The sequence below is a fragment of the Schistocerca gregaria genome, chromosome 1 (assembly GCF_023897955.1).
Source record: "Schistocerca gregaria isolate iqSchGreg1 chromosome 1, iqSchGreg1.2, whole genome shotgun sequence".
NCBI classification, from domain to species: domain Eukaryota; kingdom Metazoa; phylum Arthropoda; class Insecta; order Orthoptera; family Acrididae; genus Schistocerca; species Schistocerca gregaria.
The window spans coordinates 92,223,808-92,247,666 of NC_064920.1; positions in this window are offsets into that span (position 1 = coordinate 92,223,808).

Sequence of the window (23,859 nt, forward strand, 5' to 3'; positions counted from 1 at the left end):
GACGACGTCACTCGAAGCGACTAACATGGCTATTGTCACCGAATGAACTTTGTCCTGTGAGTGAAGTTGCTAATTTCCGATGCACTACTGTCAGTTTACAGTAACTCTCGCACCCTCGCATTAACGATGGAAATTGCATCGCGGTCCAATACTAGAGGTACCAGCCGTCTTCTCTACAAGCGATTAACGTGGCTACGGTCACGGAATGGACGCTTTCCTGTGAGTCATGTTGTTAGTTCACAGGTTCACAGGTAGATGCCGTGTTTCTTGACTTCCGCAAGGCGTTTGACACAGTTCCCCACAGTCGTTTAATGAACAAAGTATGAGCATACGAACTATCAGATCAATTGTGTGATTGGATTGAGGAGTTCCTAGATAACAGAACGCAGCATGTTATTCTCAATGGAGAGAAGTCTTCCGAAGTAAGAGTGATTTCAGGTGTGCCGCAGGGGAGTGTCATAGGACCGTTGCTATTCACAATATACATAAATGACCTGGTGGATGACATCGGAAGTTCACTGAGGCTTTTTGCAGATGATGCTGTGGTGTATCGAGAGGTTGCAACAATAGAAAATTGTACTGAAATGCAGGAGGATCTGCAGCGAATTGACGCATGGTGCACGGAATGGCAATTGAATCTCAATGTAGACAAGTGTAATGTGATGCGAATAAATAGAAAGATAGGTCCCTTATCATTTAGCTACAAAATAGCAGGTCAGCAACTGGAAGCAGTTAATTCCATAAATTATCAGGGAGTACGCATTAGGAGTGATTTAAAATGGAATGATCATATAAAGTTGATCGTCGGTAAAGCAGATGCCAAACTGAGATTCATTGGAAGAATCCTAAGGAAATGCAATCCGACAACAAAGGAAGTAGGTTACAGTACGCTTGTTCGCCCACTGCTTGAATACTGCTCAGCAGTGTGGGATCCGCACCAGATAGGGTTGATAGAAGAGACAGAGAAGATCCAACGGAGAGCAGCGCGCTTCGTTACAGGATCATTTAGTAATCGCGAAAGCGTTACGGAGATGATAGATACACTCCAGTCGAAGACTCGGTAGGAGAGACGCTCAGTATCTCGGTACTGGCGTTTGTTAAAGCTCCGAGAACATACCTTTACGAAGAGTCAAGCAGTATATTGCTCCCTCCTACGTATATCTCGCGAAGAGACCATGAGGATAAAATCAGAGAGATTAGAGCCCACACAGAAGCATACCGACAATCCATCTTTCCACGTACAATACGAGACTGGAATAGAGGGGAGAACCGATAGAGGTACTCAGGGTACCCTCCGCCACACACCGTCAGGTGGCTTGCGGAGTATGGATGTAGATGTAGAGATGTAGTTTCCGATGCACCACTGCCCATTTGCTGCAACGTCCGCATCCTCGTATTGACTATGCAACACACAAGTTGCGCCCCTATTCAGTACTGCAGGCGCCAGTCGACTTCTCTCCAAGCGTCTAACGTGGCTATGGTCGCATAGTGGACGTTCTACTGAGGGTCAAGTTGCTTTCTTTCGATGGCCGCTGCCAGTTTACTGTAAACCTCAATGACATCGCAACACACGAATTGCGTCTCGATTCAATACCACAGGCACCAGCCATCTTCTCTCCAAGCGACCAACTAGACAGGCCGGCCGCGGTTGTCTCGCGGTTAAGGCGCTCAGTCCGGAACCACGCGACTGCTGCGGTCGCAGGTTCGAATCCTGCTTCGGGCATGGATGTGTGTGATGTCCTTAGGTTAGTTAGGTTTAAGTAGTTCTAAGTTCTAGTGGACTGATGACCACAGATGTTAAGTCCCATAGTGCTCAGAGACATTTGAACCATTTGACCAACTAGACAACGGTCACCGAATGAACGGACTCCTTTGAATCAAGCTGTTACTTTCCGATGCACCACAGCCAGATTACTGTAAACTTCACACCCTGCTAATGGCGATGCAACACACAAAATACATCGCGATTCAATATTAGAGGCAGAAGACGAATTGTCTTCACTATCAATAAATGACAACTGTCCTGTGAGTCAAGCTGTTCGTTCCGAAGCACTACTGCCACGTTACTTTAATCTTTGCACCCTCGCATTGACGATGAAAACCACAAATTGCGTCGAGATTCAAAACTACAGGCATCAGCCGTCTTCTCTCCAAGCGACAAACGTGGCTACAGTCATAGAATGGACGCTTTCCTGTGAGACAATTTCTTAGTTTCCGATGCACGACTGCCAGATTACTGTAAACCTCAAACCCTGACAATGACGATGCAACACAGAAAATGTGTTGTGATTACATACAACATGAACAAGTCGAAATCTCTCCAAGTGACTACGGCCGCTATGACAGGTAAATGAACATTGACCTGCGGGGAAAGATGATAGTTTTCCGATGCACCACTGGTAGTTTACTCTAATTATCGCATCATCAAATTATAGACGGAACACATAAATTTCGTCGCTATTCAAAACTACAGGCACCAGCCAGCTTCTCTCCATGCCACTAACGCAACTATGGTCATTGAATGGAACTACTTCTGGGATTCTAGTTGCTCGCTTATAATGCACCACTCCAAGTTTACTGTAAACCCTACACATAGACATTGACGGTTCAAAACACAAATTGCGTCGTGATGAAATATTACAAGCAACAGTCAACTCCTCTCGAAGCAACTAACGTGACTATCGTCACCTAATGGATCTTCTACCTCGAGTCAAGTTGTTTGTTTCGGGTGTACCACTACCAGTGTACAGTACCCTTGCATCCCCACACTGCAGATGCAATAAACAAATTGCTGCGCTATTCTATACTACAGGCACCAGCCGTCTTTACTGCAAGTGACTAACGTGGCTATGGTCACCGAATAGACTTTGTCCTGTGAGTGAAGTTGCTTGTTTCCGATGCACTACTGAAAGTTTACTGTAACTCTGGAACCTTCGCATTAACGATGGAACGCACAAGTTGCGTCGCGATTCAATACTACAGGCACCAGCCGTCTTCTCTCCATGCGACCAACGTGCCAACGCTCAGCGAATGAACGCTCTCCTGTGGGTAAAGTTGTTAATTTACGATGTAAATCTGCCAGATTACTGTAAGCCTCACACCCTGATAATGACGATGCAATCAACAAACTGCACCGTGATTGAGTACCACAGGCACGAACCGGATTCACTCCAAACGACTAGACGTTGTCTTGTTAGTCACGTTGTAGGTTTCCGTTACCACTACCAGCTTATTGTAGCACTCGAATCCTCAAAATGACGATGAAATACACAAATTGCGTCTTTATTCATTAATTTGTTGTCAAATGTACAGTTTGGTTTTAGAAATGGTTTAACAACAGGAAATGCTATATTCTCTTTTCTCTGTGAGGTTTTGGACGGATTAAATAAAGGGCTACGAAAGCTAGGTGTTTTCTTTGATTTAACGAAGGCTTTTGACTGTGTTGACCACAAAATATTACTGCAGAAGTAAGAACATTATGGTGTAAGAGAGTAGCTTACAATTGGTTCACCCCTTACTTTACGAACAGAAAGCAGAAGGTAATTCTCCGCAATATTGAGAGTGGTGGTGATGTTTATCCCAATGGGGCAGTGTTAAGTGTGGCGTACACCAAGGGTCGATGCTGGTGCCGCTGCTGTTTTTTATTTCTATAAATGATATGCCTTCTATTATTACAGGTGATTCAAAAATATTTCTGTTTGCTGATGACACCAGTTTGGTAGTGAAGGATCTTGTGTGTAATATTGAAACAGTATCAAATGATGTAGTTCATGAAATAAGTTCGTGGCTTGTGGAAAATAATTTGATACTAGATCATAGCAAGACTGAGTTTTTACAGTTTCTAACTCACAATTCAACAAGAACCGATATTTTTATCAGAGAGAATGGGCATATTATAAGCGAGACGGAACAGTTCAAGTTCTTAGGTGTTCGGATAGATAGTAAGATTTTGTGGAAAGCCCATGTCCAGGCTCTTGTTCAGAAACGAAATGCTGCTTTATTTACCAGTAGAACAATATCTGAAATTAGTGACAGCTCAACACGAAAAGTAGTCTACTTCGCATATTTTCATACACTTATGTCGTATGGTATTATTTTTTGGGGTAATTCTTCTGATTCAAAAAGAGTATATTTGGCTCAAAAACGTTCTGTTCGAGCTATGTGTAGTGTAAGTTCGAGAACCTCTTGTCGACCCCTATTCAATAGTCTAGGAACTCTGACATTGCCCTCACAGTATATATTTTCTTTAATGTCGTTTGCTATTAGCAATATTAAGTTATACCCAAGAGTTAGCAGCTTTCACTCAGTTAATACTAGGCAGAAATCAAATCTGCATGTGGAATGCACTTCCTTGACACTTGTGCAGAAAGGAGTGGAGTATTCTGCTGCATCTATTTTCATTAAGCTACCAAAAGAACTCTAAAATCTTAGCAGTAGCCCAAACACTTTTAAGTCCAAACTGAAGAATTTCTTCATGCCTCACTCCTTCTATTCTGTCGAGGAGCTCCTGGAAGAGCCAAAAAATTAAGCAAATTCCAGTGTTACATTCTTGATTTTCTATATTTAAACTTACCAATTGTTGCCTGAATATGTTACTTATACTTCATTTTATCTGTTTCTACTATCGTGTTATAAATTCATGTATTGACTCATTCCATGACCATGGAGACTTCTACTTAATTTGGTCCCACGGAACAATAAATAAATAAATAAAATTCAGGCACCACCCGTCTTCCCTCGTTGCGACTAATGGGCCTATGATAACTTAGCGGAACATCTACTGGGAGACCAGTTGCTCGTTTCCGATGCATCACTGCCAGTTTGCTGTAAACCTCATACTTTGAAAACGACGACTTAACTCACTAATTAGGTCCCAATACGGTATTACTGGCATGAGCCATCTTCACTCAGACCACTAAGGCGGCTATGGTCACCGAATTGAACCGCTACAGCGTTTCAAATTGGCTATTTCCGATACAACACGGCCGGTTTACTGTTACACTTGTATCCTCAAATTGACTATGCATAACAAATATAACGTCGCTATTCAATACTACCATCACGAACCGCCTTCTCTCCAAGTGACTAACGTCGTTATGGTCATCTAATGGAGCTTCTACTGGGGGTCAGGTAGTTTGTTTCAGATGCACAACTGCCAGTTGCTTTGAACGTCACACCCTATCAATGACGTTAGAACACACAAAGTAAGTCTCGATTTAATACTACAGGCACCAGCCAACTTCTCTCCAAGTGACTAACGTGACTACGGTCACCAATCGGACGTTATCCCTCGAGTTAATTTGCTCGTTTCCGATGCACCTTTGCCAGTTCACTGTAGCTCTCGTACCCTCGCATTGACGATGCAACACACTAATTGCGTCGCGATTCAGTACTACAGGCACCAGCCGTCTAAACTCCTGTGTGTCAAGTTGCTTGATTACGATGCACCACTGCTAGTGGACTGTAACGATTGCACCCTCGCTACTCAACACTACAGGCACCAATCGTATTCACTCTAAGTGACTAACATGACTATGATCACGGAATGCATCTTCTACTGTGAGTCAAGTTGCTTGTTCCAGATGCACAACTGCCAGATAACTGTAACAAAAATAGGTTCAAATGGCTCTGAGCACTATGGGACAATATCTGAGGTCATCAGTCCCCTAGAACTTAGAACTACTTAAACCTAACTAACCTAAGGACATCACTCACAACCTTGCCCGAGGCAGGATTCGAACCTGCGACCGTAGCGGTCGCCAGGTTCCAGACTGTAGCGCCTAGAACCGCTCGGCTACAACGGCCGGTGATTACTGTAACATTCGTACCCTCGCATTGACAATGGAACACAAGTTACGTCGCAATTCAATACCACAGGCACAAGCCAAATTCTCTCCAAGCGACTAAGGCGGCTACGATCAGTGAACGTGCGTTGCCCGGTGAGTCAAGTTGCCCGTTTCCGATGCTCCACTGGCAGTTTACTGTAACCCTCGCATACTTAAACTGACGATGCAACACAATAACTGCATCGCCATTCAATATTACAATCAACAACTGTCTTCTCTCCCAGCGATTAGCGCGGCTACGGTCACTGAGTGGAACTTCTACCGCGTTGTTGATGCACCGTTGTCAGTTTACTGTAAACCTCACACACTGATAATCACGCCGCTACACACAAATTGCATCGCGATTCATTATTACAGGCAACTGCCGAGATCTGTCCTATCGACTAACGTGTCTATGGCCACATAATTGACGTTCTGCTGCGGTCAAGTTGCTTGTTACCGATGCACAACTGCCAGTATGCTGTAAACGTCACACCCTATCAATAACGCTGCAACACACAAATTGCGTCTTGATTCATTACTACAGGCAGCAGGAAACTTTTCTCCAGGCGACAAACGTTTGTAACGCAACCTAATGGAACTTCTACTGGGAGCCAAGTTGCTTGTTTCCTATTCAGTATTGCTGATTTACTGTAACCATCGATCCCTCAAATTGACGATGTAACACAAAAATTACATCTCTATTCAGTACTACAGGCACCAGCCCTCATCACTCCATGCGACTAACGTGGCTATGGCCATTGAATCGAACATACACTGGGGGCACTTTGCCTGTTCCCGATGCACCACTGCCAGTTTTCTGCAACTCTCGCACCCTCGCATTGACGATACAACACATGAATTGCTTCGCAGTTCAATTCTAGAGGTTTCATCAGAATTCTCTTAAGGCAACTATCGTTGCTAAATTCACGTAGTGGACCATCTACTGAAATTCAAGTTCCTTACTTCCGAAGCATCGCTGCCAGCTTAATGTTATATTCACACACAGACAATGACGTTGCAACACAAAAATTTACAAGCGATTCAATAATAAAGGCACTAGTCGACTTCTCTCCAAGTGATTAAATAGGCTCTGTTCACCCAATTGTACTTGTTGCGGAAGTCAAGTGCTGGTTTCCGATGCACATCTCCCAGTTTACTGTAAGCCTCACACTCTGACAATGACCTTTCAACACAAAAATTGCGTCCTGGTTCAATACTACAGGTAACAGCCGTCTTCTCTCCCAGGACTAAGGTAACTACGACCTCTTAATGGATCTCTACTGTTAGTCATGTAGCTTCATTCCGATTCGCCACTGCCGGTTTACTGTAAATCTTGCATCGTAACACTGACGGTGAAGCACACAAATGGCGTCGCGTTTCAATACTACAGGAACTAGCCACCTTCTCTCCAAGCGAATCACTCGGCAACGGTCATCGAATGGACGTTGTCCTAAGAGTCAAGTCTCCGATGGAACACGGCCGGTTTACTGTAAATCTCACACACTGATAGTGACGTTGCAACACACAAATTTTGTCGCAATTCTATACTGCAGGCTCCATCCAACTTCTCTCCAAGCGACTAACACAGCTAAAGTCACCGTATGGACGTTCTCCTGGGAGTCCAGTTGGTCCTTTCTGATGCACCACTACCAGTTTACTGTAATCCTCGCACCCTCTAATTACCGATGCAACTCACAAATTGCGTCGCGCTTCTATACTACAAGGTTCTGCAGTTCTCACCCACAAGCGCCTAACGCGGCTATGGCACCATATAGATGTTCTCCTGGCAGCCAAGACCCTTGAATCACATGCACCAATGCCAGTTTACTGCAACACTCGGACCCTTACACTGACGATGCAGCATACAAATTGGGCCGCGATTCAATGCCACAATCTCCAGCCATCTTCTCTCCGAGCAACTAACACGGCTAGGGTCACCATAAGGACATACTCCTGCGAGTGAACTAGCTTGTTTCCGTTGTCTCACTGCTAACATACTGTAACTCTCGCACCCACACTTTGACGATGCAATACATACATTGCGTAGCAATTTAATACGACAGGCTCCATCCGTCTTCTCTCAAAGTGACTAACGTGGATACGCTCACAGTATGGATGTTCTCCTGTGAATCAAGATGATTGTTTCGATTCATAACTGTCAGTTTACTGTGACTCTCCCACCCTTATATTGACGATGCATCACACAATTTTCGTCATTATTGAAAACTGCACGCTGCTATGGCCTTCTCTCCGAGTGACTATGGAGGCTACGGTCACCGTATGGACGTTCTCCTGGGAGTCAACTTTTTGTTTCTGATACACCACTGCCAGTTTACTGTAACCCTTTCACCCTCTCTATGACGATGCAACACACAAATTGAGTTACGATTCAATACTACAGGCTGCAACCGTCTTCTCTCCAAGCGACTAACATGCCTAAATTCACCGTATGGAAATTATCCTTGGAGTCACCTTTTTGGTTTCTGATGCACCACTGCCAGTTTAGTGTAACCCTCGCTCTCTCACATTGACGATGCAACGCAAAAATTTCGTCGGGAATCAATACTAAAGCGTCCAGCCACCTTCTCCCGAAGAAACTAACGCGGCTAAATGTCTCTGAGCACTATGGGACTCAACATCTTAAGTCATCAGTCCCACATAAGCCTAACTAACTTACGGACATCACACAGATCCATGCCCGAGGCCGTGTTCGAACCTGCGACCGTTTCAGTCACGCGATTCCGAACGGAAGCGCCTAGAACCGCTCGGCTACAGCTGTCGTCTAACGCGACTAAGGTCCAGTATATCGAGACAATGTATCAAAAACAATTACACCCAAGAAGTTTGAACTGATCCTAAACGTTGTATCCATGTTTGTGATGGAGGATGCTAGTTACTTCATTAGAGTTCTTCGTCAGATATTGAGAGAGGAAGTTCAGAAGGCTTTTGGATTGCACGGCGAGCAAAAAACTGAGACGCTTCAAGAGGTCATAAGGGGGGATGTGGAAAAGATATTGGACCCAATATCTCCTGCTTCATTTCCCTTGAAAATGGTGAAAAACTCGAACCCGTAGCCGAGTTTAGTTCCTACAATGCCGCATGAGGAATCTCTTTGGGCACCAAGGAGGACTGACGTGTGGAGGACCCTGGATAACCAGCAACCAATATGTTTCCACTGCTGACGACCGAGACATGTGGTGCACTATTTCCGAGAAAGACGGCGGATATTTGATGACTCCCGCGCCAGAAGATAGCAGACGGATCTTATCCGAAAGTATCTCCTGGACGACGAAGATGAACAAGAAGATGTGGGTGCAAAACGAAGTAGGTCACCATCGCAGCAAGCAACACGCCGGTCAAGGACTCCATAGCCGTTTAGAATCTCCAGCCAATCACGCTAGCCGCCGCAACCTGGAAAACTAATGGGTGCGACCTTCCTTGAAGGTGTGGCCGCCGAAGAGAAAAACTCTCCGCCGTCGGTCACAACAAGATAGATAGGAATGTACGTCGATATCCTCATGGATTTCCGATCTGCCCAAGCTGTTGTGGACTTCGGAGCATCAATTCAGTCATTTGCGGAGAAGTACCGTCTCCAATTGAACAAAACCGTATTCGTCGACAGCAAAAACATCTCTGTTGAAGGTAGCTAATGGGAAATATGTTAAACATACAGGAAGATGTAGCATTCTTGTGGGTATAAGCGTCCATACACAGTACATAGCATGCATCGTCTTACAAGAGTGTAGTCATGGCGTCATTCTCGAATGGGACTTTTTGAAAGCTTTTCAGGCTATCATAGATTGCTGTCGATCTAAGATTATACTAGACGAGATGAGATACTGTGAACAGGAAGATGGGCATCCGAGTGTGTGGACACTATGTGTGCAGGATGAACTGGTTATTCCTGCGGCCAGCGCTGGACAGGTAACTCTCATGTGTCATGCCATACATCAAACCTTTGATCCTTTAGTGGAATATAAGAGAAGCATACCACAGTGGAGTAGCTTGTTCATGCCAGCCTCTGTCGTCTCGCTTAAGAAAGGATTCGGTGAATTGTGGATAGTTTACTGACGCCGAGAACCACAGATCCTTGCAAAACGCATGTGCGTAGCAAACACTGAGCCGTTAATTGCAGAACAGATGAGGGTCATAGAAACCTCCCATGCCGAGTGTGTGGGTGAAGTTAGCCCTACCACTACAAGACAACATCTTCTAACTCAACTACCACCAAAACTCACAACGGGACAACAGAAGAAGCTACTTGTCATTCTTGAAGAGTTCTCTGAATACTTCAATCCACAGGTGAAGAGCAAAGTAGACAAACCCATAAGTCAGAGCGCATACCGTGTGTCGGTAACGTAACGTTGAATAATTCGTGACGTGATAGAGAAAATGATGAAGAATGACAACATTCAGTCTTAGGAAAGCTCATGGTCGTCACCAGTAGTCCTCGTCAGGAAGAAGGATGGCAGCTAGCGCTTTTGGGTTGATTACAGGAAGCTTAGTAAGATAACCAAAAGGGACGTTTACCCTCTTCCATGAACTGGCGATACACTAGATTATCTGAAGGGGACTAAACTTTTCTCAGCCAGGGACATGTACCCAGGATACTGGGAAATCGATGAGGCTGAACGTGAGAAAATTGCATTCATCAACCCGGAGGGGCTGTAGGAGTTTAAGGTAATGCCGTTTGGTTTGTGTAATGTATCACTAACTTTTGAAAGAATAATGGATAATCTTCTACGTCACCTGAAGTGGACGATGTGTCTTTGTTATTTAGATGACATTAGATCGCTCTCAGAGACATTTAATGATCATATAAAAAGACTGAGGGACACTCTTAAGTGTCTCCAACAAGGCCGACTGAAACTTAATCCAAGAAAGAGTACCTTTGGAGCAAAAGAAATGAAAATACTGGGACACCTTATGTAAAACGAAGATTAGCGGCCGGATCGAGAAAAGGTGAGAGCTATAACGGGATTTTCCATTCCTAAAAGTATTAGAGTTGTGAGAAGCCTCCTCGGATTGCGTCCTTATTACCGTTCTTTTGTCAAAGGCTTTTATATCAAAGCCAGGCCACTCCAAGAGTTTTTAAAAGCGATGCAAAATTTTCTGGGGTTGTTCTCAACAAGATGCTTACGATGTGCTGCGAAAATCTCTGACGACTGACATTGTACTTGGTCTGTATGATGAGAGAGCGCCTGCAGAACTGCACACAGCTGCCAGTTGGTATGCGATCGGTGCTGTTCTGGTGGAAATTTTGGATGGAAAAGAGAAGCTTACAGCATATGCTTCTAGGACACAAAAGCCGAGAGAAACTACTCAACTACAGAAATAGAATGTCTTGCTGTGATCTAGGCCATGTGCAAATTTCGACAGTATCTCTATGGAAGGCCATTCACGGTTGTTACAGACCATCATTCACTTTGTTGGTTGAGAGGTCTTAAGGATCCTACAGGACGACTCGCCAGGTTGGTACTACGTCTTCAAGAGTGTGACATTACCATAGTGTACAAAAGTGGAAGGGAACACCATGATGCCGACTATCTCGCAAGGAACCGTGAGCAAGACCATCAAGACTTTGATAAAGATACTGACTGTCACGCTCCACTCGAAGATCTGTCTGCTGAGCAGAAGAAGGACACTAAGATATCTCAAATTATGCTTGCCTTAAATCGGTTACAGGATGTGAAATGACAATTTAATATAGTTAATAGATTACCTTGCAAGTAAAAGTTTGATCCCATCGGAAAGAGGTGGCTACCAGTGATTGCTAAATACATGCCCTTAGATGTTCAACAGAAATTCCATGACACACCTGAGGACGGACATTTAGGATTTATTAAGGCATACGATATGATCCGCAAGAGGTTTTTCTGGCCAGGTTTATTTAGGATTGTCCGTCACTATGTGTCGCACTGTCGAGAGTGCCAGAGGCGAAAGGCAGTTCCTCAGAAACCACCTGGTCGACTCATACCAAATCCACCAGCCGAAACGCTTCTCCAGAGTGATAAGATTGACCTGCTGGTACGACTTCCAATGTCTGCTAGTGACAATGATGAATTAATGTTTGCACTGATTATCTGACACACTATGCCATAAAAGAAGCCGTGAAAACAGCTGAAGCACCCGGGGTAGCCAAATTCATCGTGGAAGACATTGAATTAAAAAACGGTGCCCCAAGGTCGCTATTTACGGATCGAGGGAAAGTTTTTCAATCGGATCATGTGACAGAGATAAATCATGGGTGTAACATTACTCATCACATGACGACTGCCTACCATCCGCAAACAAACGGCCTTACTGAACGCCGTAATAAGACCTTCGCCGACATGCTATCAACGTTCTTCAGTTTACAACAGAGCAAGTGGAACGAGGTACTATCTTTCGTGATTTTTGCCTACAACACCGCCAAAGAAGACACCACAGGATTTTCGCCATTTTTCCTGTAGCATGGACGTGCGGCGACTACAACGATTAACACTATGTTTCCATTACACCCTGATGACGTGGACTACGCCTACATCTGCCAGGGGTAACCAGAGCTGAGGAAGCTCTGCAGCTAGCTCGACTCCGCACGATGCAGGCTCAAGGAAACAATGGCCGAACGTATGACGCGAGCCACCGCCCTGTTGTCTACCAGTCTGGTGACCTTGTCTGGATATTAACTCCTCTTTGGAGCTTATAAGGTTGTAAGTCAGTTGTCTGACGTAACTTGTGAATTTGAAGATTTCGACCCCGACACAAGACGACGAATGAAGCACTACAAGGATCCTGCCACTCAGGGCGAATTGGAAGCTCCAGAGACAAGCAACAAGCTGAAAAGTGACGAAGAGCTTAGACGCAAAAGAAGTTCTGAGAACATCACCGCCAGGGCGAGCATCAGTCATCGGGAGTCGGAGTATTCAGGACTGATGACTCATTCCCGGACTAGGACAACGTAACACCGAGACGATGTTTACTTAAGGAGGGAGCAGTGTCGCAGAAGAAGCTAAGTAGCACCGTGGGGTAGTGGTTATGATTCAAAACTAAATCGGAATGTAAAATTTCAATTTCTGTATTCGGTTCTAATACATTCTAGAAGTATCCACAATTATCAAGAACCATTGTACTGGAATATTCTGTAGCTGTATATATTCTGTATGTGTTCTGGCATGAGGCATTTCGCTCCGCGCTCTTGTACATGCAAGTGCGGAATAAGTAAGTGTTCATCATTCCCCTCATTACACATTGTTCTACGTGACAATATCGACATTCCAGACCTATACTTCTGGTGGACAGGATTTATGCTAGCAACGAAGCGACTATGGGAAAATATACTTTTTCTGAGTCATCAGTCCTATGACTGGTTTTGATGGGTCCGCCAAGGATTCCTCTCATTGACCAAGATCTTCGTCTCAGAGTAGCATTTGTACCATAGTTCCTGAATTAATTATTGACTGTATTCCAATCTCTGTCTTCCCCTGCTGTTTTTTCTCTGTATGGTGAAGTCTGCAGTATGATTTTTAAATCTTCTGCAAGTCAGAGATAAGTCCAAGCTCGATTTTATCCGCGTAATCCGAAAGCAGCCAACGTATGCTCACACCTCCCACACAGATGCACGTGTGGCCGTCCTACCTGTTTCACAGTCAGCGCACCGACTTTACGTCCTGCTTAACGACTGCGGTAATGAGCGCACAAGCTTAATGACGCCCACCGCACTGCACATGCTGCTCCCACACACATCTGACACGTGTAGCGGACGAATAGAGATTCACGCTACGGCATTCAGAATCGGACGCAATTGTCTCCTCGGCACGGATCACCAGCGTGGTAGTGGTCCTTGACGATCAAACTCAAAATGGCGTTCCCATTACGAGTAGACGGAGGTAGCACTGCGGAATTTGCCGGCTTCACATTTTCAATCAATCTATGGGTGTCCTTCAACGAAGCATCTGCTCGGGAATTAGACAGCTTGCCTCAAACTGGGGCATCCAGAACGGGAGGGGGACACGAAATGGAACGTCATCGGCTGAAAGGGTATGAGGCGCTATTTCAGTGATTACAATATCGAGTCACGTTCAAAAATACACTACTGGCCATTAAAATTGCTACACCAAGAAGAAATGCAGATGATAAACGGGTCGCGGGTTCGAATCCTGCCTAGAGCGTGGATGTGTGTGGCTTCCTTAGGTTAGTTAGCTTTAAGTAGGGACTGATGACCACCGATGTTAAGTCCCATGGTGCTCACAGTCATTTCAAACTTTTGTTAACACCACGACATCGGCAACTACGATTGAAATGGGTACGTGACCATCGGCACGGACATTTGCGCAGGGACAGGGCGTTACATGGTCTGATAAATCTCGATACCTGCTTCATCATGCCGATGGGACTGTCCGAATCGGTCGTGTTCCAGGGGAACAGCGCCTTGACACCTGTACTGTGGAACATTCATATGGGTATCGATGGGTCCAGTGAAGCTCCCACTAGGCACCGTGAGTATTGTATATGGGTTTCAGACCAAGTACTCCCTTCATGACGATCATTTTTCGCAATGGCAGTGGCATTTTTCATCATGAAATGCTCCCTGTCACAAGGCCATTAGTGTGATGGAATGATTCGAGGGACACATTGGCGAGTTCCACTTGTTCTGAACCAACGATTCGTCATGTCTGAAACGATCGAACACATTTGGGATGTGGCGCCGAAGCTCATCGCCTCCTCCCCGGAATTTGCGGGAATTAGGTGACGTGCTGTGGCCGCACACTAAGGACATCGTAGCGCCTACTACATCGGCATCCCTCTTAACGGTGAACCATCACGGGATGCCTTCATCAAGGGTGTATATACACCTGGAAAACATACATCGTCTGTATTGCCAAAATAGTTACTGGCGGCCACGACACAACACGCCACCAGGTCGCCACCAATGGCCACCAAGGACAGGTACTCGTTCGCGTATCCTGCAGAACAGCTTCACCATAAGTAGCAGCTGGAAGTACTTTCCTACTCCAGGCACGTGATCGTACATAGTTCCGATAGATACATCCGCCAACGGGCTTTATAAGGCGGCGCACTGCCGGTAAAAGCAGTTCGACGCACCACTCGGAAGAATAAAGAGCTGCCACCCCGGCAGCCAGGGCCAGACACCTACCTCTTGGTACAGTCGAAGAACCTCTGGACGTTGTAGATCTGTTTGTGTTAGCTCCCCGTGAAGAGTAAGGACTTTATTATCATTATTATAATTTGTTATTTTGTATTTGTGGCGATCCGCAGTTGGGATAGAGTCACTTGCTGTTATGGATGTTGTATTATTGTTTCGATATGGTGAGTCCAATAAATTGTTTTCGGACTTGTGTTTTCCGCATTTCTATTCTATTAGCGCCGTTAGTTCCTCGTGTGTGTGCATATTAGGTTCCTCACTGCTTCCATACCACGAGACGTCGCTGCTGTTATGCGCGCCAAAAGTGGACATACCGGCTATTGGGTAGGTGGTGATAACGTCATGGCTGATCAGTCGATGTTATGACTGAACTTATTTCTGGATATCACAGCGCACATTGTTGTACAGAAATCTGTAATTGAGAATAATTCGGTCTACATGTTACTAAGGAGGAATTACACTATCTCATGGAGTGGGTTTTCAGGAGAGTAGGTTTTCGGATAACTAGTATAGAAACTCGAGCGTGTACAAGGAATAGCGATACATGTGTGACGCACGGAATTACGAAAACAATTCCTTACTACTGTCAAAATGCAACAAGTGCACTCATAGACATTTTATTTCACAAGTTTATGAAGAGCTATATACTAACAAACAGTTGGTTTATTTAGTGACGATGTGTACTGACAAGCGACAGCGCGTGAAACTTCACTACACATCGATGTTTGTGATTACAAAACGCACTGAATGAACTTGTGAGATTTGTTGTAATCTCTCAGTGGGCGTCATTTCTAATACACATTCAACAGCAAGAGACGGACCAAATGTGAGAGTACACGCTACACAAATCTGATGCCCCAACCTCATTTTAATAAAATTTTACGTCCAGTAAATTTTTTTAAAAATATTTGTGCTTAGATTTTATTTGTCATATTACTTCTTTTAAAGTAGTGAGAAGTCAATAAGTGTTTACCCTGTCCACAAAAATGTTTTTGAATAAAATAGTTTTGGATGTTAGGTGTCTTGAATTTGAAGTCTTCTGTCATATCAAAATATGCCGTCGGTAAAAGAAATACGACTGTATACGTACGGAAGAGCAACGTCAGAACTCACCAGTTTTGTAGCCCTGGCAAGGACCGCTGCAAAGGTGATAGAAACATCTGTTTCATTGTTGTTTTAGTGTTTCATAACGATGCTGTCAAACACCACGTGACCAGCATCTGTAGACACCAACATGTTTGACTGGTCCATTTAACTTATTAATAAATAAGACATCTCAGTGTAATTAGTCGCCCACATCTCGTGGTCGTGCGGTAGCGTTCTCGCTTCCCACGCCTGGGTTCCCGGGTTCCATTCCCGGCGGGGTCAGGGATATTCTGTGCCTCGTGATGGCTGGGTGTTGTGTGCTGTCCTTAGGATAGTTAGATTTAAGTAGTTTTAAGTTCTAGGGGACTGATGACCATAGATGTTAAGTCCCATAGTGCTCAGAGCCATTTGAACCATTTTTGTAATTAGTGACCGGCCTTCAGTTAATATGTGCCTCGGCGGGTTTAATGCATCAGGTGACAATTTCGATTTTTTTCTCAGAACCATTTCCGTATGAAACCGGAGATATCGATGTTTCTAGAACTATTTCGAAAATTCCACTTTGGTGGGTAGGGCATTTGGTGTATTATCAAATTGATAGGTTTCCAGAATGGATGTTTCATACCATCTGTCCACATGGCGTTATTTTTCTCGAGAGCATTACGTCTGAGGTCCACTTCCTCACTTTACATAAAATTTATCAAACATGTTGTTGGTGTCTTCTGGGCTACAGATATGTAATAAACTAATCTTTTCCGATATCAGGTGCGCATGACCGTCGTACAATTGTTTGTATTATTAATGGGAGTGTTAATAAAGTCTCTCCGCAGTGCCGTATGGTTGTTAGCCGCGCGTGCCGTATGGCTGTTCGCTTTCCTGGGTTACTTCCCTTCAAGTGGACTCTCTCATTATTCCACTGTTCCGTTTATTTCAGCCAGCGTCATTAGTATGGTTGGTGTAAGTCGTCACTTGTTGAAGTGAATGTTTAAGTTCAGTTTCTTTGTTTCGTTTTTGTCACTGTTAAAATGCTAACCATTGAGAAACGTGTATTTTTAGTAGAAGAAGTGTTCAAAGTTGGCAGTAAATACAAAGTTTCAGTTCGTCAAAAATTTAATTCCGTTTTCCCGGAGACAACTCTCACAAATAGCGATACTGTGCGAGATTTGATTAAAAAACTTGTGTTTGGAAACATGATTAGATGAATTCAATTGTGTATTCAACAACAGGCGAGACACTTTCAACATCTAATGTGAAAAACTGTAAGTAAAAATGATTATTCAATAAATTAATAACTTGTATTTAATTGTGTTTCATTTCAGTATATTCACTGAGGCATACGGCACGCGCGGCTAACAATCACACGGCACTGTGAAGAGACCTTTTGAACAACCAGAATTAGGGTCTGTTTTAAAATACGTTATTCGTTTAGATTTCAAGTACAATCTATGCCTCGTTGAGTCTACAGTAGTCTGCAGTACGACTTTTAAATCTTCTGCATGTGAGAGAGACATCCGAGCTCGAATTTATCCACGTAATCCAAAAGCAGGCAACGTATGCTCACACCTCCCACACAGCTGCAAGTGTGCCCGTCCTACCTGTTTCACCGCCAGCGCACCGAATTTACGTCCTGCTTAACGGCTGCGGTAATGAGCGCACAAGCTTAATGACGCCCACCGCACTGCACATGCTGCTCCCACACCCATCGGACACGTGTAGCGGACGAATAGAGATTCACGCTACGGCATTCAGAATCGGACGCAATTGTCTCCTTGACACCGATCACCTGCGTGGTGGTGGTCCGTGACGTGAAACTCAAAATGGCGTTACTATTAGGAGTACACGGAGGTAGCACTGCGGAATTTGCTCGATTCACATTGTCAATCAATTTTTGGGTGTCCTTAAACGAAGCATCTGCTTGGGAATTAGACAGCTTGCCTCAAACTGGAGCATCGAGAAGGGGAGGAGGACACGAAATGGAACATCGTGGGCTGAAAGGGTATGTGGCGCTATTTCAGTGATTACAATATCGAGTCACATTCACAAATACACTACTGGCCATTAAAATTGCTACACCAACAAGAAATGCAGATGATAAACGAGTATTCATTGGACAAATATATTATACTGGAACTGACATGTCATTACATTTTCACGCAATTTGGGTACATGGATCCTGAGAAAACAGTACACAGGACAACCTCCTCTGGCCGTAATAACGGCCTTGATACGCCTGAGCATTTAGTCAAACTGAGCTTGGATGGCGTGTAGAGCTACATCATGTATAGCTCCCCATGCAGCTTCAACACGATACCACAGTTGATCAAGAGTAGTGACTGGCCTACTGTGACGAGCCAGTTGCTCGGCCACCATTGACCTCACGTTTTCATTTGGTGAGAGATCTGGTGAATGTGCTCGCCAGGGCAGCGGTAGAACATTTTCCGTATCCAGAAAGGCCCGTACAGGATCTGCAACATGCGGTCGTGCATTATCCTGCTGAAATGTAGTGTTTCGCAGGGATCGATTGAAGGGTAGAGCCACGGGTCGTAACATATCTTAAATGTATTGTCCACTGTTCAAAGTGCCATCAATGCGAACAAGAGGTGTGCGTGACGTGTAACCAATGGCACCCCGTACCATCACGCCGAGTGATACGCCAATATGACGATGACGAATACACGTTTCCTACGTGCGTTCACCGCGATGTCGCCAAACACGGATGCGACCATCATGATGATGTAAACAGAACGTTGATTCATCTGAAAAAATGACGTTTTTTTCATTCGTGCACCAAGGTTCGTCGTTGAGTACACCATCGTAGGCAATCCTGTCTGTGATGCAGCGTCAAGGGTAAACGCAGCAATTGTCTCCGCGCTGATAGTCCATGCTGCTGCAAGCGTCGTCGAATTGTTCGTGCAGATGGTTGTTGTTTTTCTAACGTCCCCATTTGTTGACTTACGGACCGAGACGTGGCTGTACGATCCGTTACAGCCATGCGGATAAGATGTCTGTCATCTCGAGTCCGTTGGGATCCAGCACTGCAATCCGTATTACTCTCCTGAACCCACCAATTCCATATTCTGCTAACAGTTATTGGATCTCTATCAACGCGAGCAGCTATGTCGCGATAGGATGAACCGCAATTGCGATAGGCTACATTCTGACCTTTATCAAAGTCGGAATCATGGTAGTATGCATTACTCCTCCTTACACGAGGCATCACAAGAACGTTTCACCAGGCAACGACGTTCACTGCTGTTTGTGTCTGAGAAATCGGTTGGAAACTTTCCTTGTGTCATCACGTTGTAGGTGTCGCCACCGGCGCCAACCTTGTGTGAATGCTCTGAAAAGCTAATTGTTTGCATATCACTGCATCTTCTTCCTGTCGGTTAAATTTCGCGTCTGTAGAACGTCATCATTTTTGTGTTGCAATTTCAATGGCCAGTAGTGTATGTTGACAGTATGACCCCAAGTATCAGTATGAATTTGCATCCCTTCTAGCAGGGATCCATGCTCTGATTCCGTTTCGAAGGGTGTTTTAAAGCCTTTGTATAATTTCGTGCGGCAAGCTAGTCAGCAACTCTTGAAACTGGTCTTTGACATCCTATACACGGATCAGAATAACAAAGTGGCTGACGTCTAGATGTTCACAGGGCTGCCCCCACAGCAACAGCCAATACGAGAACGTGCTTGGCCGTGCCTCCTTTTGCATTCACCGTTGTCAGATCTCTATGCTAGTACAGGTAGCGGCTACTTCAGCCAGTGGAAGACTAAACATTAACAGTTGTAGTATGTTTCGTTGCGTGCTTTGTATCTCTGTGCGGCGAGTTTATTTTCCGCTACAGAATGTTTGAAGCTTGTAGTGGAAGTGCACAAAAAGGTGTCGAACCTGAATGGAACGTTCAGTGATCAACTGATGTTTCGTGTGGTCATACAAGTGAGTCTGTGTGCTAGGTGCAAGAATTTTTCCAGAAAGAGAGAGACCATGGTGCAGTTGTATTGCTACTAACGAAACTGACGCCTTGGAGATACATAAAAATACTGTTGTAAAAATTTGTGGGGCGTAACACTGTGAAGAAGGGTAAGAGACTGGCTCATCCAAACTCCGGACATCCAAAAAGAAGAGAAGTTAGAACCACACGAAGAAAACCAGGAGTCTTTTCAACAAGATGCTGTTCTTCGTCAGATATATGGATATTACGACAGAAAACAACATGAAACTATTAAAAAAACTATGGGTTACTCTCCGCGAGGGAGAGCCATTCAGTGACAGCAAAACGATTTTGTTAACAATTTCAGAGCCCTCGGTTATTGCTATTAAAATGTTAATGTATGAAAATTATAAAGGAGAGAGACGACATCGTATGGTGGCGTTGTCGATTTTTGAGAACTGTAGTTAAAGTGTCGTTCAAAGACATCGTCTTTCATTCTGCCAGAAATGCCTGGGCAGAAGATAGCAATTGTGAGAAAGGGCCCAAGAACTATTGCGGTGCATGCTGGAAGTGCGTCTGGTTTCGTACCCGACTGTCTCCTCGTTAACAAATCTAGGGGAAAAAACGACGACCACGAGGAGACGAATCACGATAGTTTTCTGAAGTGATTCGAGGGTCAACCACTGGAATACTTAAAAAATCGCCCATCTGTTATTGTAAAGGACAATGTCCCGTACCATTAAGTTAGTAAAGATAAAGCTCCAACCATGGTAAAGAAAAAAGGCGACACTGTTGAATGGTTGAAACGCTAAAATGTGAAAATTCAGCACGATTCATGTAAGTATGATCTCATGGAAGCAGTAAAGAAAAATAAGCCACAGTTTCAATAGCGTGTTGAGGAAAAGGTAGGTAAAGAACATGGCCACAGGGTTCTTAGGCTTCCATCTTACCACTGCCACTTCAACGCCATCGAAACGATTTGGGCACAAATTGAAGCTCACATGGCAACATTTATACGCTACACGGCGGCGGTAATTCAATGAAAGTTAGAAGAAGTAGTGACACAAATAACGCCAGAGAAGTGAGGAAATATTGTTGCACACCAAAACGAAACAGTTGTTAAAGAAGCTTGGGAAATTGGAGTGAGTGTCGAGAGTAATGTAGAAAATGTACTTACATCCTTGGGCAATTCCATTGGCTCGACCACGGACCACTGCTCAGATAACGACGGTGTCGAGCAAGAAGGTGATTCTGAACATAGCGGCATTTACCATTTGTCTTAATTCCTCATTACTTTTGTGTTTATATTTCGTATTTTTGACTGAGTGGTGTGCTTTGTATTTGCACAATAAACCTCATCCAATTATTAAAGGATACGCCTCTCAACAAGTATGACACTCTGTATTCACACTACAGTACTGGTAAGTACTGATCCAGTTTATATTATTGTATTTTATTGTATTTACGTAAACGTTTCAAACCAATTTTTACACTCAAACGCCCAGAGAGGTCAAAATGACCCTTTTCAGATTGTAAGTGCTAGGTATGTTTTGAAAGATTCAAGCGACATTTACTTCGGTGACAATTACTTATTTGCCATGTACTTTCATTATATTAAAAAACAGTGCATATCACCTAATTGACTATCACTTTTTTCCAGTTTTACCGTTGACGCCTAGAGGTGTCCTATTGATCCCTTTAGAAAAAAGTTATAATTTTCTGTATAGTTGTGCAATACATTTATCTCATGCTTTGTCAAGCCTCGGCTACTTTACTCAGTAGTTCAATAATTTACTTTTGTTCATATTATTGCCGTATGAAATGACAACAATGAACTCGGTACACCATTGTTCGTCATTCTCTTGTAGAAATCAGTCTTTCAAAGTTGATTGTGAGCTGAAGATTGAAATGAATCGGGAAGAGTATTTACGAGATGAAGAGATTCTTGCTGATCTACAAAGAGTTATGGAGTGTGATTCAGATGGTGGCGAACTTTTAACTGACGATTCAGAGGAAGAGTTTTTACTGAAGACATTGAGAGAAGATGAATCATCTAATTCTAATGATTCTGACTCTTCAGATACAGATAATTCAACTATACAGTGTAATTAGTATACTATTATTATTGGTGCTAATTTACAATCATCATATTCTTATCTACACATAATGTTAGTGTACTTAATTTAGTTTTTTTATGGTGGATTTCTTACATTTGTTCTATTATTCGTGTTCTATAGAACGAGAAGAATCATGTAACAGTAGATAATCCTGTTCCTGGGAGTGAAGAACAACTGACTGCTTCTTCATCGTCTGATGAAAGACATAAAGAAGCTGTTCCTGATGGAACAGGCTGGATAAAAGCAGTGCCTAATTCGCAAGGTGGGCGTCTTCCTAATAATAATACTTTGAGAGAATTGTAAAAGAAATGTAAGTGATGCAGCACTTGCCACCTGTTCATAGACAATTATGTAATAAAACATATCTAGAAATGTACTATAACAGAGGCACACAGGGTACTAGGAAATGACAGATAGTCAGCGACCGCGGAAGAACTAGAAGCATTTATTGCAATTATTTATGTTCATGGTGTGAGTGGTTGCCGAAATACAGACCTTCACAGCTTATGGTCAGATTCCTGGGGCCTACGGTTTTGTGTGAAAACCACGAGTAGAAATAGATTCTCAGAGATTATGACATTCCTAGATTCGACAAAAAGTCTACACGCTCTGTACGATTACAGAACGATAGGTTAGCGTTGGTTTCTGCTGTCTGGAATAAATTCACAGAAAACTGTACAATGTGTTACAAATTAGGAAGTGACATAACTATGCGTTTGTTAAGCGACGATGACACAACGATCCTGTAAAGCGAACTGAATATCGCATTTTAAAGGTGGCGTAAGAAGGTAGTCCAGTAGAGAAATGTCAGTCTGTTGCTGCTAAAGCCATATTCCACACACAGGAACTATGGTCAGCTGTGCTTCGCAGTCAAATCTCTTTGTATTCTGATCCGGATATATATGCGGATACAGGTACGTAGCTGACGTCCTAACAGTACTCACACATGTTCTATCGATGATGGTTTTGGGGAACGTATTGGTTATGGGAGTGCCCTAACACCTTGCCACTTTGGAACAAGCATTATTCTGTTGAGAAAAGTCGCCACGATACTGTCGCATGAGAGGTAACACATGAAGATGTAGGATGTTGTTGACGTACGCTTTTGCTACCAGAAAATTACCACCTGGCGTGGGCCAAAGTTGTACCTGATCGCTCATCACATCATGATGGCAGGAATAACAAATGTTCCGATGTATGTGAATTCCTAAGGGACTAAACTGTTGAGGTCATCGGTCCCTAGACTACTAGTTGAAGTAACTAATACTAAAATCAATAGACACACCCGTGTTGGAGGACTAGAACCTCCAGCGGAAGGGGCCCTGCAATCCGTGACATGGCGCCTCAAACCGTGTGGCCACTCAGCGCGGCACAGGAATAACATCTCTGTGCTACTGAAGAACGCAACCTCTTTTTACGTCATGGTGATTTTCTTCGACAATGGTCATCTGGAGTTGTGTGGAACCACGATTCATCGATGAACACAATACAGCGTCTGTCATCAGCAGTCCACACTTATCTGTGATGGCAGCACCCCAAATGGAACCATTTGTGCTGTGGTGTTATTGGACATATGCCGGACGGAAGCCAGGTTGGTATCCCACCACTGTGTGGGGTGCCTTCAGACACGTCTACAGCCAGGAATCTCATTGAATGGAGTAGAGCTCTCTTCGGAACTGAGCCACTATGACCATCGAAGACGTGCTTTGAGACACCCTGGGCAGTGATTGGAGATCCGCCTGATTGTCGCCACC